Source organism: Paroedura picta, chromosome 4 (genome assembly GCF_049243985.1).
Source record: "Paroedura picta isolate Pp20150507F chromosome 4, Ppicta_v3.0, whole genome shotgun sequence".
Taxonomy (NCBI): domain Eukaryota; kingdom Metazoa; phylum Chordata; class Lepidosauria; order Squamata; family Gekkonidae; genus Paroedura; species Paroedura picta.
Genome location: NC_135372.1, coordinates 26,553,456 through 26,569,320, shown reverse-complemented (window position 1 = coordinate 26,569,320; position 15,865 = coordinate 26,553,456). Strand labels below are relative to the sequence as shown.

The following is a 15,865-nucleotide window of genomic DNA, read 5'->3' as shown; positions in this document are numbered from 1 at the left end:
TATTTGGTAACCCCCCTTGTTCTCACATCCCCAGAACACTCTCTGTCCCGCATTCCCAAAAACCAGACATGCCACTTCCCCAGCAAGAGCACCAATCAAAAGTCCAGCATGTCTCCATTGACGAAAAAGAGCCATGAGCAGAAACAACATTTAGAAAAGGGGATTACAGATTTAACCCTCTCCCCCAGCTAACTAAAAATAATCTTGAAGGTCAGTAGGATTTTTAAAAATATCCAAATAAGCAAACTATCTAATTTGTGAATTCTTTTTAAATATGTACTATATGTGAACGCCGCTTTGGTTCAACAACTTATTGTGAATTACACTTTGTACATGCTCTGCGAAAAAGACCAGTTTTGTCAGTTTTTAAAATAATGTATCAGATATGTTCTGTCATTTCCCTGGATTTCCCCTGGCGAAGCTGCAAGCAAAATGCGCAGGGGCTGTAGAATTATTAGATTCTGCCTTCTTCTGCACCCATTTGTTTCTTGGACATTGTTTTGCCTTGGTGTGGCCTTCATTGTCCATTACTGAAAAGCAGCTGAGAGAGGGAACAACATTAGAAAAGGGGATGTACATACTCCCCCCCCCCCCCGGCTAAAACAAAGATAAAAAAGAATCCCCTTTCCTTGGTAATTTTGTCCCCCGTGAGTTTCAGGGGCAAATTTAAACCAACATTGGAAATCTGGGCAACAAGACTGTATGAGTTTCCATCAGCCCATGTTATCTACGCTGACAGGTGGCAGCTCTCCAAGGTCTCTGCATGAGGAGGGAGTCCCTCCCCCACCCAAACACCTGTGCTCAGGATCCTTTAAGACAGTGGTTCTCAAAGTTTTCTTTGCGTTGACCCTAACCTTGGCGGTGGCAGCATACACACTCATGTGCACAATTAGAATCATAGAATCATGGAGTTGGAAGGGGCCATACAGGCCATCTAGTCCAACCCCCTGCTCAATGCAGGATCAGCCCTAAGCATCCTAAAGCATCCAAGAAAAGTGTGTATCTAACCTTCGCTTGAAGACTGCCAGTGAGGGGGAGCTCACCACCTCCTCAGGCAGCCTACTCCACTGCTGAACTACTCTGACTGTGAAAATTTTTTCCTGATATCTAGCCTATATCGTTGTAGTTGAAACCCAGTACTGTGTGTCCTTTCCTCTGCAGCCAATGGGAACAGCATCCTGCCCTCCTCCAAGTGACAACCTTTCAAATACTTAAAGAGGGCTATCATGTCCCCTCTCAACCTCCTTTTCTCCAGGCTAAACATTCCCAAGTCCCTCAACCTATCTTCATAGGGCTTGGTCCCTTGGCCCCAGATCTTCGTCGCTCTCCAATTGAGGCGGTGTGGAGGCAGCTCACCTCCACTGGCCACCGGCCACCACCTCCGCTATCACACACCTCCACATGTCTCCGCCTTCCAGCTGGCTGCAGGTGGGGGAGTGCAGAATCGAATCCGGCTCTCCAGATTAGAACTCTGCCCTCCTCACCACTACACCAAAGGGGCTTCAAGAAAACCCTGAAGTGCAGACTATGATTAGGAAGCATGGCTGTGTACACACCCAACAGGGGCCCCTCTGCTCCCCACCCCCCAGGTCCATCATTGGTCATTTGGGGAGGGGGGTCAACATGACCATAAAAGGTCATATCACCCAATAAATATTTAACAAATTTTAAAAATATATAAAACATGAATTAACTTCTACCCATTTGGGAAACCCTTCCAGGGCCATCAAGAAGCCAAAGGGTTCACAAAACCCTGGTTGAGAAAGCCCGCCCTACCCAGTGTGGAGCTACTTGATCCCAGCTTGATGCCTGAGAGTTGGGACGGTGGGGAGGAATGTTTCCTATATTCTAGCACTTTCCTGGGTCTGAAGAGCTGAAGTAGCTCAACCTTAGTTCACTTGGGAAAAAGTACAAGAGTTCAGATCAATCCCCCCAACACAGGCGATTCCCTCCCAGTGGCAAATTCTTGACATGGGACTAGTTTAGCTGTGGACTTGAATATTGCTAGGGAGAAGGCGAAAGAAGACCTGATAGGAAACGCAGAACATGATTCAGCTAACAGAGAAAAGGGAAACTGGGGAGAAAAGAAAGCTCAAATTTCAGATTCCTCAAAGAGAAGAATCAGGGGGCTGCTTTGACCTCCCTTTCTGCAAAACTTGAAACTCCGTGCCACCAACCAGGCCAGATTTCCCGCCTCTGTGCACTTCCTTCCCTTGCTGAAATGCACTTAAACTAACCAGAGCTCTGGGAGAGCGGAAGGAAAGCGGGACTAGAAAACAGGAAAATTAGCAAATCCTGAACCGAGGTCAAGTGAGGACGCTGCTCCTTGCAACGGCGGAGGGGACGTTGAGGTCAGGCCAGGTGAGGTCTGCATGGGGAGTAATTCATTAGCCAGCCAGTACATCTGTGTTCAGTCTCGGATAATCCCCGATTGGATTTCAGACTTCCGAGAGGGCACACACCCACCCTGAGCTGTCCCCTTCCTGGCCTTTCCCCAGCTACACAATTCCTGGCAGCCATAAATTCCACGCTGGTGTCCGAATGGGGACCAAAGAGGCTTGCGCTCCACAAAAAGCCCTCAGATGCACAATTCAGCTTGGTAAAATGCTGTTGTCGTTTCTGTCTAAAACTACCACGTTCCTAGCCCTCATGGCCTTCAGATAAGCCTGCAGAAACACCTACAGAATCCCAGGGCCGGTGGAAAGAAGAACAGTGGTCATTGGGAGCTGGAACTTCTGTGTCGTATTCCCCACAGCCAGCGTACCCAGACTAAATTGCATATGAAATAATAATTTACAGAACGACATGAACCAAGAGAAAACAAAGAAAGCGGTTTTCATGGCTGGCCCGAGAGTGCAAAGTTCAACTTTTCCAGGTACAGAACATGGCTTACTTTTTAGAAACAAATCACCATGGGGCTTTCTCTTCCATCTCACAGGTCAAATCTACCCCCAAAGTTTGGCAGCAATTTACACCAAAGTGAAAAACTCAAATGAGGCATTAGAAAATATGAATTTGGAATCAGAAAAGTTGGCCCGCAAGACAGAAAGGTACCAAACTGAGAGCCAGTTTGGTGTAGTGGTTAGGAGTGCGGACTTCTAATCTTGCATGCCAGGTTCGATTCTATGCTCCCCCACATGCAGCCGGCTGGGTGACCTTGGGCTCGCCACAGCACTGATAAAAACTGTTCTGACTGGGCAGTGATATCAGGGCTCTCTCAGCCTCACCCACCCCACAGGGTGTCTGTTGTGGGGAGAGGAAAGGGAAGGTGACTGGAAGCTGCTTTGAGCCTCCTTCGGGTAGGGAAAAAGCGGCATATAAGAGCCAACTCTTCTTCTTCTTCTACATGCAGCGGACCAGGGTCAGGGGTGGCGAAACTGTGGCTCTCCAGATGTCCATGGACTACAATTCCCATGAGTCTAGGCTCATGGGAATTGTAGTCCATGGACATCTGGAGAGCCACAGTTTGGCCACCCTTGAACTAGGTCATATTGGTTTCAAAGAGATAATTCTGTGCAGTTGGGCCAAGGGTTAATCAGAGAGGGTTAGGAGCAGATCACATTGAGTCGTTTTAATCCATCTTCAGGATCATGTTGTTACAGTATATACAAGACTGAGTGTTTCCAAAGACATGGCATCAAAAAGAAAAGGGGTGTGTGTGTGTGTCGCCTAACATTTGCATAAAACTACAGTTATGCCCAATAACAATTTTGTACACATACATAACATTTTAAGGAGATCATCTTACTTCCTTTTGAGCAAATACACAATTTTCTCTGAGGCCTTCTTGGGTAGCCGAGCCTAAATTTTTCCACAGTTTGAGGAGAATTTCCTTCCCAGACAGAATCTTAGGATATTTTAGGCTGCCAAACTCCAGGTATGGCCTGAAGATTGTTCAGAATCACCAAGCAAGGGAGACCAGTTTTTCTGCGAGAAATGGCTGCTTTGGATGGTAAACTCTACAGAATTATATTCTGCTGAAGTTACCAAGCCCCCATCGCCTCCCCTAAATTCCCCATCGCCTCCCCTAAATTTCCAGGAATTCTACAGTCCAAAGTTGGCAACCCTACAATACTTCCTGCTTGCTTATTTTGTTAAGAAGCCACCCTTCCTTCCCATCCCTAGTCCTTAGTATTTACTAACATGATTTTGTCTATAGCAATTTTAAAATATCAGTTTCTGCACAGGAGCCTGCAAACCAAAATAAAGAAGAAGAAAATCTCCACTGCACAATATGCAATTGCTCTGCTTCAGGAGGAAACGGTCCTCAACTGAGACCAGAGGTGAAAATTACACTTTTGACTGAGCCACCTAGGGAAGCCTTGGGCAGAATTCCCCACTGATCCTTCTATGAATCAGCTAAATAAACACAATTCCTATTACCCCAGCTTCCAAACAGAGCTTCCTCGCTTCTCATAGCTTTTCCATAACACACACACACCTCCTTAAGACTTTCTCTTTTCTTCCAAGAAGCCCCAAGAAGCCTTCACAAAAGAAGATGACCTTACCCTGCTTGGATTTGGCACTCTGGCAGCAAAGAACCCCAAGGGCATCTCCAGCCTCAGTCCAAGAACTCTCCACCCTGCAACTTGGTTGCTCCTGAGCAGGCAAGCTACTACTTAAGGCCCAGGAGGTCTGCCTCCCAGTCTCTTAGGTCTGCCAGTTTGGTGTAGTGGTTAGGAGTGCGGACTTCTAATCTGGCATGCCGGGTTCGATTCTGCACTCCCCCACATGCAACCAGCTGGGTGACTTTGGGCTCGCCACGGCACTGATAAAGTTGTTCTGATCGAGCAGTGATATCAGGGCTCTCTCAGCCTCACCCACCCCACAGGGTGTCTGTTGTGGGGAGAGGAAAGGGAAGGCGACTGTAAGCCGCTTTGAGCCTCCTTCGGGTAGGGAAAAGCGGCATATAAGAACCAACTCTTCTTCTTCTTCCCAGTCTCTTAGGTCTGCCTCCCAGTCTCTCCACCTCCTCCAACCTCTTCTGAAAAGACGGCCTGAGAAACAGATAGGGTGTTTCCCAGTGTCGCTGGGGCAGAATGGCCTCCCCTCCAAAGCCAGACTTGCCAATTTAGGGGTGGAAAATCCCTGGAGACTTTTTTTTTGGAGGGGGGGTTGGGGGAAGTGAAACTGGGGGGGGCAGGGTTTCCAGAGGGAAAGGACCTCAGTGGCCATAGAAAAGTCCACCAGCCAAGGAAGCCATTTTTCTCCAGGGAAACTGATCTCTGTGATTTGGAGGTCAGTTGTGATGCAGGGGGGCTCCGTAGACCCCATGACTAACAACGATTGATGGATGAATTTTGCTAAATCGCCTAAGTCAGTGGATACTATTACATCTTGTGGCCAGTAGTTCCACAAGTTAATTTGTGCATTTTTGGCAAGAGCCACTTCCTTTTATTTGCCCTAAATGTTCTCTTTTGGTTACTCGTGGGAATTGTAGTCCATGGGCATCTTTTGGTTACTTCAAATGCTAGTGTTTAGGGAGAAAAGTTCTCTCTCCACTTCCTCTGTACCACATATCGTGCCACCTTAGTTTTTTTTCCAGAAACTCCCCCCCCCTCTTTCCTGTTCAACTACCTTTGGAATATTTCTTTTAAACGCCCATTTTACACTATCACAAGGGATTCTGGCAATGTGGCTTTCAGTTGGCCCCAGCCAAGGGTACGTTGGCCGTAGTCTGGTGGTACAAGCTCCTGAGTGAGATCAGGACCCTGTGGGCCTTAAAACAGTTCCACGGGGCATGAAACACAAGCCACGCCTATGGTTGAGGCCCATAAAACACCAAAGACGCTGGCCTTCCTACACACACACACACATGTGCCATCAAAGTATTTTACAGGTACATTACCAGTATCCCAATTCTGAGGACGGCATATACCCTTAGGCAAATGCAAATTAGTGGGAGGAATGCAAATTAGTGGGAGGAATATATATATATATATATTACAACACCAAATATTGCCCCAGCAGTTTTCTCTCTCCCAAAAGTAACAGTTCTGGAGGGCATCCAATGAAGCTGATGTGCAGTAGGTTCAGGACAAACAAAAGGAAATACTACTTTACGCAGAGAGTTATTAAAATGTGGAATTTGCTGCCAGAGGATGTAGTGATGGCCACAGGGATAAAAAGCTTTAAAGGGAGGATTAGGTAGATTAATGGAGGATAATCTGTCAAGGGCTACTAACCATTGTGAGTCAGGAGATACTCCAGGAGGCACTAATCCTCCTAATCCCAGAACCAGGAGGCAACATCAAGACAAGGCCTCGGCTTCTATGCTCTGTTGTTGGCTGTCCAGAGGTACTGGTTGGCCACTGTGACCTTTTCTGCACCGTGGCAGCTGCACTGGGCTGACACCAGTCCTGTGCATTGGGGCAATTAGCCCCGCTGCTTCCCAGGTCCTCACGGGGGAAGATTTTCCACCACAGACCCGGTCAGCCCTGAATTTCTGCCTCCCCATGGAGGCAGCTGGGGCAGGAAGGATCCAATGTGCCTAATGGTGGGTGTGTGTATAGTTTTTTTTGATTTTCACAATGGTGAAAAAATTTTCAGTGCCTCGGTCAGCACTGCGGAGCCAAGTGGGGCATTTTCTGTCCCCTCTGAGATGCCATTGGAGGTGGAGGAGCTGGGCCTTGTCCGCACAGCACCCGGATAGGCCCTGTTGGCCCCCGCGGCAGACCGAGGACTGCGGAAATATCCATGTTCTCTTGCCGCGGGGCAACGGAAGGCCCTCCAGGTCCAGGACAGGGAAGGGAAGGGAAGGGACGGTGCCAACGTCGTGTTGAAGCGGGGATTAGGCCCGCTGCCCTATGAGCATCAGCCCGGCCTTTTCCACCTGTGCAGAAAAGGTCTGTGTAAGGCAGGATGCTGGACTAGATGGACCACTGGTCTGATCCAGCAGGGCCCTTCTGATGCCCTTCCTCATGAGAATGGGTGACTTGGGTTTACAATGAAGCTTGTATGCTACATGTCTCCCACAGGTCTCTTGTACTTACAAGGTAAATTTTGTTTCCCCTTCACTAAATATTTGACTGGACTGTGTTGGCAAAACAGCTCATTTTCTTCAATGGGGGAAAAATAGACATAGAGTACGTATTATGACAGAGTACATGTAGAAAATTCCAGGTTAAATGGGAAAAATGACCAGCTGTAACCCAGAAATTGCAACCTTTCCCCCAAGAGATTTAATACTGGCCCACTCTACAATAAAGCTTTTTTCCCCTTTTCCCAGAACAATTAATTCAAGTTAGGACATTTCCACAAGTTTCCATTTGTACCCCACCATTCTTCCCAATGTGCTTCTCCTCACAACAACCCTGTGAGGTAGGTTACGCTGGCCTCAGGTCCCTCAGCGAGTACCTACAGTGCTATGGGGATTTGACTCAGGTCACCTAGATACTAGTCCTGCATTCTTAACTACTACACCCTTTCACCTCACAGCATCCAGTTCTCAGATATAGCCCAAGTCGATTTTGTACTTAGATGCTTTATCAATCACCGAAAAATTAGGTTTTTCTCCCCAGGGCTGTCCTAATCTTCCCTAAAAGCCAAATAAAAATCCTGGCTAAAGTGACAGTCCTATCCAGGGCCTTAAATATGAATGACAATGCTGTAAATCATATTTTTAAATTGCTCGAGTATTACAGATAATTGACAGATAATAAAAATTAATATTTCTCAAGAGGGTAATGAGGGAAGGATATTCACTCAAATTAGCTGCATGTCTACAGGTTTAAGTTTTGGAAGGGGGGTGAGGGGTTTGGCCAAGGTTTCTCCGGTAGAGAGCCAGTTTGGTGTAGTGGTTAGGAGTGCGGACTTCTAATCTGGCAAGCCGGGTTCAATTCTGCGCTCCCCCACATGCAGCCAGCTGGGTGACCTTGGGCTCTCCACGGCACTGATAAAACTGTTCTGACTGAGCGGTAATCTCAGGGCTCTCTCAGCCTCACCCACCTCACAGGGTGTCTGTGGTGGGGAGAGGAAAGGGAAGGCGCCTGTAAACCGCTTTCAGACTCCTTTGGGTAGAGAAAAGCAGCATATAAGAACCAACTTTTCATCTTCTTCAGTAATATCAGGGCTCTCTCAACCTCACCTCCCTCACAGGGTGTCTGTTGTGGGGAGAGGAAAGGGAAGGCAACTGTAAGCCGCTTTGAGCCTCCTTCGGGAAGAGAAAAGCGGCATATAAGACCCAACTCTTCTTCTTCAGTAATCTCAGGGCTCTCTCAGCCTCACCTCCCTCACAGGGTGTCTGTTGTGGGGAGAGGAAAGGGAAGGTGACTGTAAGCTGCTTTGAGACTCCTTCAGATAGAGAAAAGTGGCATATAAGAACCAACTCTTCTTCTTCTTCTTCTTCTTCTTCTTCTTCTTCTTCTTCTTCTTCTTCTTGACTCAGCTTGCCAGCTCTTGGTTGGGAAACATTGGCTACCTTGTAGATGTAGTTTGAGGAGGGCAGGCCATGGCAAAGAGAAGGCCCACTGGGGTATAACACATTAGATCACTATTAATGCCAGGAGATGTCCTGCCACCAGCTAATGAAAACTTACAGGATCACCATCTCAAGATGCCCCTGGGATTAGGCTGGGAGGTAGACTGAGCTGCAAAATGGGGATGAGGGGGCAATCTGATCACATACCTAGGCAACTTTTAGATTAGCACCAGCACCAAGAATTGTTTCATACACCCTGCTTTTCACTACCAGAAGGAGTGTCAAAGTGGTTTACAATCCCCTTCCCTGCCTTTCCCCACAACAGATCCTTGAGGTAGGTGGGGCAACATATGAAAGAGAACAGGGGGGAAAGACTGGGAGGAAAGAATTGTTTGTTATAGACAGATCAGTTCTAGAATGTTGTCTGCGTGCCCTTCTGACTGTATGAGGAGATAAGTCCCTGTGCTAAGGAGCTTACAATTTAAATTTGATACAAAGGAGAAGGAGGATACAAAGAAGAAGAGTTGTTTTTTTTTTATACCCCACTTTTCATTAACCGACTTCGAATTGCCAAAGATGCTGAGCTATGAAGACCAGTGTTTTTAAGGTTGCCAGCCTCCAGATGGTGGCTGAAAAGTTCCTGCTATCGCAATTTATCTCCAGATGCCCAGGATGAAGGGCTGCTTCAGAGGGTGCTCCATGATGATGTCCCTCCCCTCCGCAAACCCTGCCCTCTTCAGGCTCCGCCCCCCAAATCCCCCAGTATTCCCCAACCCAGAGCTGGCAGCCCTTTCGATGTTCAATCGAGGGCAGCCTTTCCCAACTTTTTAACCATGGAGAACCCCCTTAAGACATTCTTCTGGCTTCAAGAATTCCCAGAAGTGGCACGATTGTGCAGAACATGATTGGGAAACAGAGCTGCATCCACGTCCACCTGGGGCCCCTCCCCTCCCCACCCCCTCAGTGGCCATTTTGGGAGGAGAGGGCGACTTGACATGACCCTATCTGGTCATAGGTAAAGGTAAAGGTATCCCCCGTGCAAGCACCAGATCATGTCTGACCCTTGGGGTGACGCCCTCTACCGTTTTCATGGCAGACTCAATACGGGGTGGTTTGCCAGTGCCTTCCCCAGTCATTACCGTTTTACCCCCCAGCAGCAAGCTGGGTGCTCATTTTACCAACCTCAGAAGGATGGAAGGCTGAGTCAACCTTGAGCCAGCTGCTGGGATTGAACTCCCAGCCTCATGGGCAGACAGCTTCAGACAGCATTTCTGCCACTTACCACTCTGCGCCACAAGAGGCTCATTATCTGGTCATACCCACCAATAAATGTTTAACAAATTAAAAAAATATATTAAAAATTAGTTAACTCCCACCTATTTGGGAAACCCAGGCTGTCAAGAAACCCCGGGGTTTCAGAAAACCCTGGATGAGAAAGCCAGGTCTAGGGGGACCTATTAAAACAGGGCCAGTGCTAGAAGATCGAAAACAAAAGGCCAGAGCTTGGGGGGGGGGGGGTGTGGAGAAGCAGCTTGAGGGGTTAAATAGACAATGAAGCCTCAATATTTGACATCTTGCAATAATTTCTACAGAGAGAGAGAGAGAGTTGATAGGGCTGCGCTGAACAAGGAGCTGGTTAATTAAACCGATGCAGGATAATTGATGTGTAGAGGCTGCTTGGAAAGGAACTGTGGACAAAAAGACAATTCCCTCGACCAAGGACCGGCCATTCAGACGTTCAGGGAAACAGAGGGAAAGGAAGGGTAGAATGCCATGCCAAGGAGGAGGGAATTTCTGGCCTTTCCTAACCGAAGCAAAAAATTTCACCACAAAAATGGGGAGTGCATCAATGCTTCATTCTTACTTCTGAAGAGCAGAAGGCCACCCCAGACAAGCCTGAGCCCTGTCCTTTGGCAAGAGCGCATCCTGACTGGATGGCACCAAGCCCAGAATGGTGACTCATGCAGAGACGCAATGGGCAGCTGACTCCTCATAACGGTGAATCATTTTGCTGTGCGCCTAAATTGAAAAGAACTGAGCGTTTCACTCCTAGTCAAGGCAGAGGTTTGGCAAGAATGTGGGAGAGGTTGGTCTGGAGGAGAAAAATAAAACGGGGACTCATGCAGAGACACTGCAAAGAATTTCCTCTGTGGGGTGGGTCCCGAAGGCTCAAACATTACTCAATTTGTTTTTCTTGCAGTACAGTTGCAATTATTGCAAGACATTTGGTCATGAACATCATGCTGAATTCCCTCACAAACAAAAAACACACACAAAAACCCTGGTGAACGCAGTGAGCTTCCCACCCAGCAAATATCTCAGCAAAAAATAGCAATAAAATGATCCGTCCCTCCAGTTGCAGAGATGGCAGGACCAGTTGCCAATCCACCATGGAAGGACATTTATTTGGAGACTCGCCGTGGCACATTGGTGGTCAGGAAAATGCATTTCTGTGGCAGGTAGCCCGATACAGATATGCTCTCACCACAGACTCGCCCAAAACTTATTACGATCAGAATCAATTGCAAACACAAAGCAAATCTTTAAAATGAAAAATACCAATGATGTCTCGCGGTAATATTAGGATACCAATATGGCCAATCGAATAAGACAAAAATGACTTTTATGGAGTCTTCAAACTTTCATTCTTCTTTATTCTTTTATATAAATCCCAACGCGTTTCGCTCTTTGGCTTTATCAAGGGACTTTTGAATTTTCATATTTTGAAAAACAACTTCGGTATAGAGAAGCAATCTCTTAACAGAGCAAGATAGTTTCAAAAAATTGCTATTCGTAGCTAAGGGCATTCCAGACGCGCAAATTTTTAAAATGAAAAGTACCAATGATGTCTAGCGGTAATATTAAGCATTACTGTTGGGTTTTGAAAGAGGTTGCAAGTTGTATTTTAATCCTCAATCCCTAGAATAGCCCTGCAAGGTTGACCAGTACTAGACTTTCCATTTTAGGGATACAGGGAATCAAGGCTGAAGGTGAGAGAACGTTTTACTTAAGACTGCCTCTCAAAAAAGGGACATTGTATACGGCACTGGTCAGACCACACCTGGAGTACTGTGTGCAGTTCTGGAGGCCTCACTTCAAGAAGGATGTAGATAAAATTGAAAGGGTACAGAGGAGAGCAATGAGAATGATCTGGGGCCAAGGGACCAAGCCCTATGAAGATAGGTTGAGGGACTTGGGAATGTTCAGCCTGGAGCAAAGGAGGTTGAGAGGGGACATGATAGCCCTCTAAGTATTTGAAAGGTTGTCACTTGGAGGAGGGCAGGATGCTGTTCCCATTGGCTGCAGAGGAGAGGACACGCAGTAATGGGTTTAAACTGCAAGTACAACGATATAGGCTAGATATCAGGAAAAAAATTTTCACAGTCAGAGTAGTTCAGCAGTGGAGTAGGCTGCCTAAGGAAGTGGTGAGCTCCCCCTCCCTGGCAGTCTTCAAGCAAAGGTTGGATACACACTTTTCTTGGATGCTTTAGGATGCTTAGGGCTGATCCTGCGTTGAGCAGGAGGTTGGACTAGATGGCCTGTATGGCCCCTTCCAACTCTATGATTCTATGATTCTGTGATTCATGTTGAATGACTGTTCTCATCAGCTTCGATCTGCTACTTTGATCTGCCAATATGATAATATGCCACTGGCACTGAAACAACACTGAAAAATGCATTTCTTTTTACAGGAGAAGGGAGCCTGCTTTTTTTTTTTGCAAGCAAGAATGAAAACCCAACTGGGGGGAGTTCTAGCTGAAATAAGGAAACTTGCAGAATTCAGTTTGACCCTCCACTATGACCCTTTGCGTCTCATCCGCCACTTTCTCTGTTCCTTGTCACACCACTTTGTAAGGTCACTCATACACTATATGCCATTGGTCTGCCAAAATAGCACAGGAATGATGCTATAAAAACAAGGAGCTGAAGAGATGAGTCAAGAGGCAGAAAAGACTCACAGGTTTGAATGGTGCAAAATTGTATCAGAGGCTCTCAAACCAAATTAGCGGTTTTGTGATCTGGTTTCAACCCTGCAAACTACCCAACAGGGGTTATAACCTGGCCAGGATTTTACACTTTCCTTTTCCAGCCAATCAATTGTAATTTTTTGCCCCAAGGAGGTCAGAGCAGCTTACATGGCTCTCTGCGCCTCAATTTTATCCTCACAACAACCCTCCCAGGTAGGCTAGGTTGAAAGAGTGTGGGAGTGGCCTAAGGGGAAGCCAGAAAGGTTCCAAGGCACAGATTTGAACTCAAGCCTCCCAGATCTTTGTGGAAAACTTTAATCACTGCACCAGAGTGCCCAAAGGTGGGACCAGAATTATCAGAAGAAGGCATTATCACAGGCCTTATTGCAGGGGTAGACAAACTGCAGCCCTCCAGATGTCCATGGACTACAATTCCCATGAGCCCCTGCCAGCAAAAAAAGTTTGCTTACCCCTGCCTTATTGTAACAGCCCTTTTCTACCCTTTAACCACAGAGGAACCCATGAAATATTTTTCAGGCTTCGAAAAACCCCGAAAGTGTGGTGATGTGCCCCTTCAGAGAAGTGGGCGCAGAAGGAAGATGCAGGAGCCAGCCGATCAATCGATCGATCATTTACCACTTCTATTGTGGAGAAAGAGCCTGGACAGCCACCGGGGAAGGGGGCTCCAGTGACATCACTTGATGTCAGCAGACACCTGAACTTCTGGGAAAGGCTGAAGAACCCCTGGGGAGCTCTCGCGTAATCCCCCAGAACTATGATTGTAAATCACACATCAGATAGTGATTGCAACTCCTAAGGATGGCGCGAGGAGGCAAATAAGCCAACCAACCGTTTATAAATATCAAAAATGGGCCCCCACTGCCCCACAGCACAGCGGAACCTTGCTGACCTGGCTGCCTTGTCCAGAGGCACGAATCCAGGGCGGACCAGGTGTAGCGGGGAAAATGTTCCCCCATCTGGACCCAGGAAGAGGCGAGACAACCTGCCCCAACCCAAACACCCGGGGGTAGCCCGATACACCACCACCAGTGCGGAATGTGTCCTGGTGACTGAACCTGGGTCCTTCAGCATGCAAAGCGGTGATTGTGCTATTCACAACCAGAACCACGCCCCCAAGCAAATTATATTAGAGGGCAAGACCAAGATACTTTACCCTGGCTTCTCTTCCTCCTTCTCCTCAACAAACCAAGATCAGCCACAAGGGATGCCAATCCCCAGGTGAGACCTGGGGATCCCCCAGTTTTGCAGCTCATCTCCAGGTGACAGAGACTAGTTCCCCTAAAGAAAATGGTTGCTTTGGAAGGCAGACTCCATAGCATTATATTCCATCCCGGTCTCACCCCACCCCAAATCCCACCTGCTCCTGGCTCCACCCCCAAAATCTCCAGGGATTTCACAACCCAGAGTTGGCAAAATGACTGCCTGCAACAGTTTCCCAGAAGGCATTGTTAAGCAAGGATGCAACCAACTAGCACCTCACTGCTGCCAAGTCCATTTTCCTCCCTCTATTCTAGATCAATGGTCCCCAACCTTTTTATCACCAGGGACCGGTCAATGCTTGATAATTTTACTGAGGTCCGGGGGGGGTACTCTTTTGCCGAGGGATGTCGCTGCCTGAGCCCCTGCTCCACTTGCTTTCCTGACGGCGCCCCTGACTTCCTGCCACCAGCTGGGGAGCACTGCTAGCAGCAGCTGCGTAGTGCCGTGCCAAGGGGGAGCCCCAGCCATGGCAGCCACTGAAAAGCACCAAAGGTGAGCCGGCAGCAGACTGGCAGGGCAGCCCCCGAGGCAGCAGCCGGGGAGGATGAGGAGGTGCCGCGGCATGGTACCGACTGATCTACGGACCAGTACCGGTCCCCAGACTGGGGGTTGGGGACTACTGCTCTAGAATCCCCCACCACTTTGGCTGCAATTACCTATGGATAAGAGAGAGAAATGGAAAGATGGAAATGTGGGAGGGTTACCATCAAGAGAATCCCTAGACTCTATGGACTCTAGAATTTATGGAGAGACTCCAGAACAGGGGCGATCCAAACTGTGGCTCTCCAGATGTCCACGGGCTACAATCGACACGCCACAAGCACACTCCAGCAAAATTAGACTCTTCCTCGAAAGAAGAACCTTATTGCTGTTCACCTTCTGAAATCGGAAGGCCACGTTGAAATTCCTTAGCCAAACATTCCCCATTATGCCCTAGCCTGGCATCTAAGTCACCTCCTATAAGGAATAGAGCAGAAGGATATTTATTTACGAGAGAGAATATAAAAGACTCCGCTCCCTTCCGAAGGGGTTCTGAGAATGAGTTCGTAATGAGGGTAAATGTAAAAAATAAAAGAAAAATAAAAAATATATATATTATCCATAATATCCATAAAAAAGAGAGCCAGTTTGGTGTAGTGGTTAGGAGTGCAGACTTCTAATCTGGCAAGCTGGGTTCCATTCTGCACTCCCCCACATGCAGCCAGCTGGGTGACCTTGGGCTCGCCACGGCACTGATAAAACTGTTCTGACCAAGCAGTAATATCAGCAGTAACATCAAGCCACTTTGAGCCTCCTTCGGGTAGTGAAAAGAGGCATATAAGAACCAGTTAGTATGAGGAGCTATCTTCGTGATTCGTGCCTGTAGGCCGGTGGAAACTAAGATGCCCAGTCCTCCTGAAGGTCTTTCCCCTCTGTTACTTGGGGTGGCCAACGTAGTTATAGATTGGTAATTAGGAATAATCCGCCTGCTGGGGCCTTTTCAGAGCAGGGGGGGAAATGCTAGGGGTGACTCCGCTCCTACCCCCGCGATCCCCAAAAGGGCCTTTCCAGGGAGATGAGGAGGCACTGATGAGCAGTCTGCTCCTCCTCCCGCCACCCCGGCAGCCCTACCAAGGCCTGGCATGGCTGCAGCTGGAGCTGCTCGGGGCAGCGAGAGCATTGGCAGGGGCTCCCTCCCTCCTCTCCCTAACAGCCCACAGTCCAAGGCCCTCCGCCTGGTCTGGAACTCCTTCCAAATGGAAGAAGTTGAAGGGGGATGCATAGGGGACATCCTTCCTGATTGTTAGTTCATTGGATGGACAGCCAATCAGGAATGGGACAGCCAACCTGATTGGTGGTTAGGCGGTGAGTCCCAGGCTCCTCCCAGCACCCTCTTACTGTTTTATTTATAGAGGTACAGATACAGATTATAGAGGTATAGATAAGCTTGCATGTACACGTGCACACACACAAAAACATAGACCTTGAATAAAACTCTGTTGGTCTTAAAGGTGCCACTGGACTCCAACTTTGTTCTGTTCCTTCAGACTAACACAGCGACCCACCTGAATCCATCACACCTGAAGACAGTTTCTTCTTTATGCTCAGACTCCAAGATACTGGGGGTGGTTGGGGGAAATGTACCCAGATTCCCAGAAGCATAGATTTGCCTCTCCCTATTTGTGGGAAAGAAAAGGAACGGCCCTCTGCACAGGCT

At 47.9% G+C, this 15,865-nt stretch overlaps 1 protein-coding gene across 5 annotated transcripts in view; it reads right to left on the bottom strand.

Annotated features, from left to right (window-relative positions):
• NFIC (nuclear factor I C) overlaps positions 1 to 15,865 on the bottom strand; it is a 155,038-nt gene that overhangs the window by 108,130 nt on the left and 31,043 nt on the right. The gene's annotated exons all lie outside the window — the stretch shown is intronic.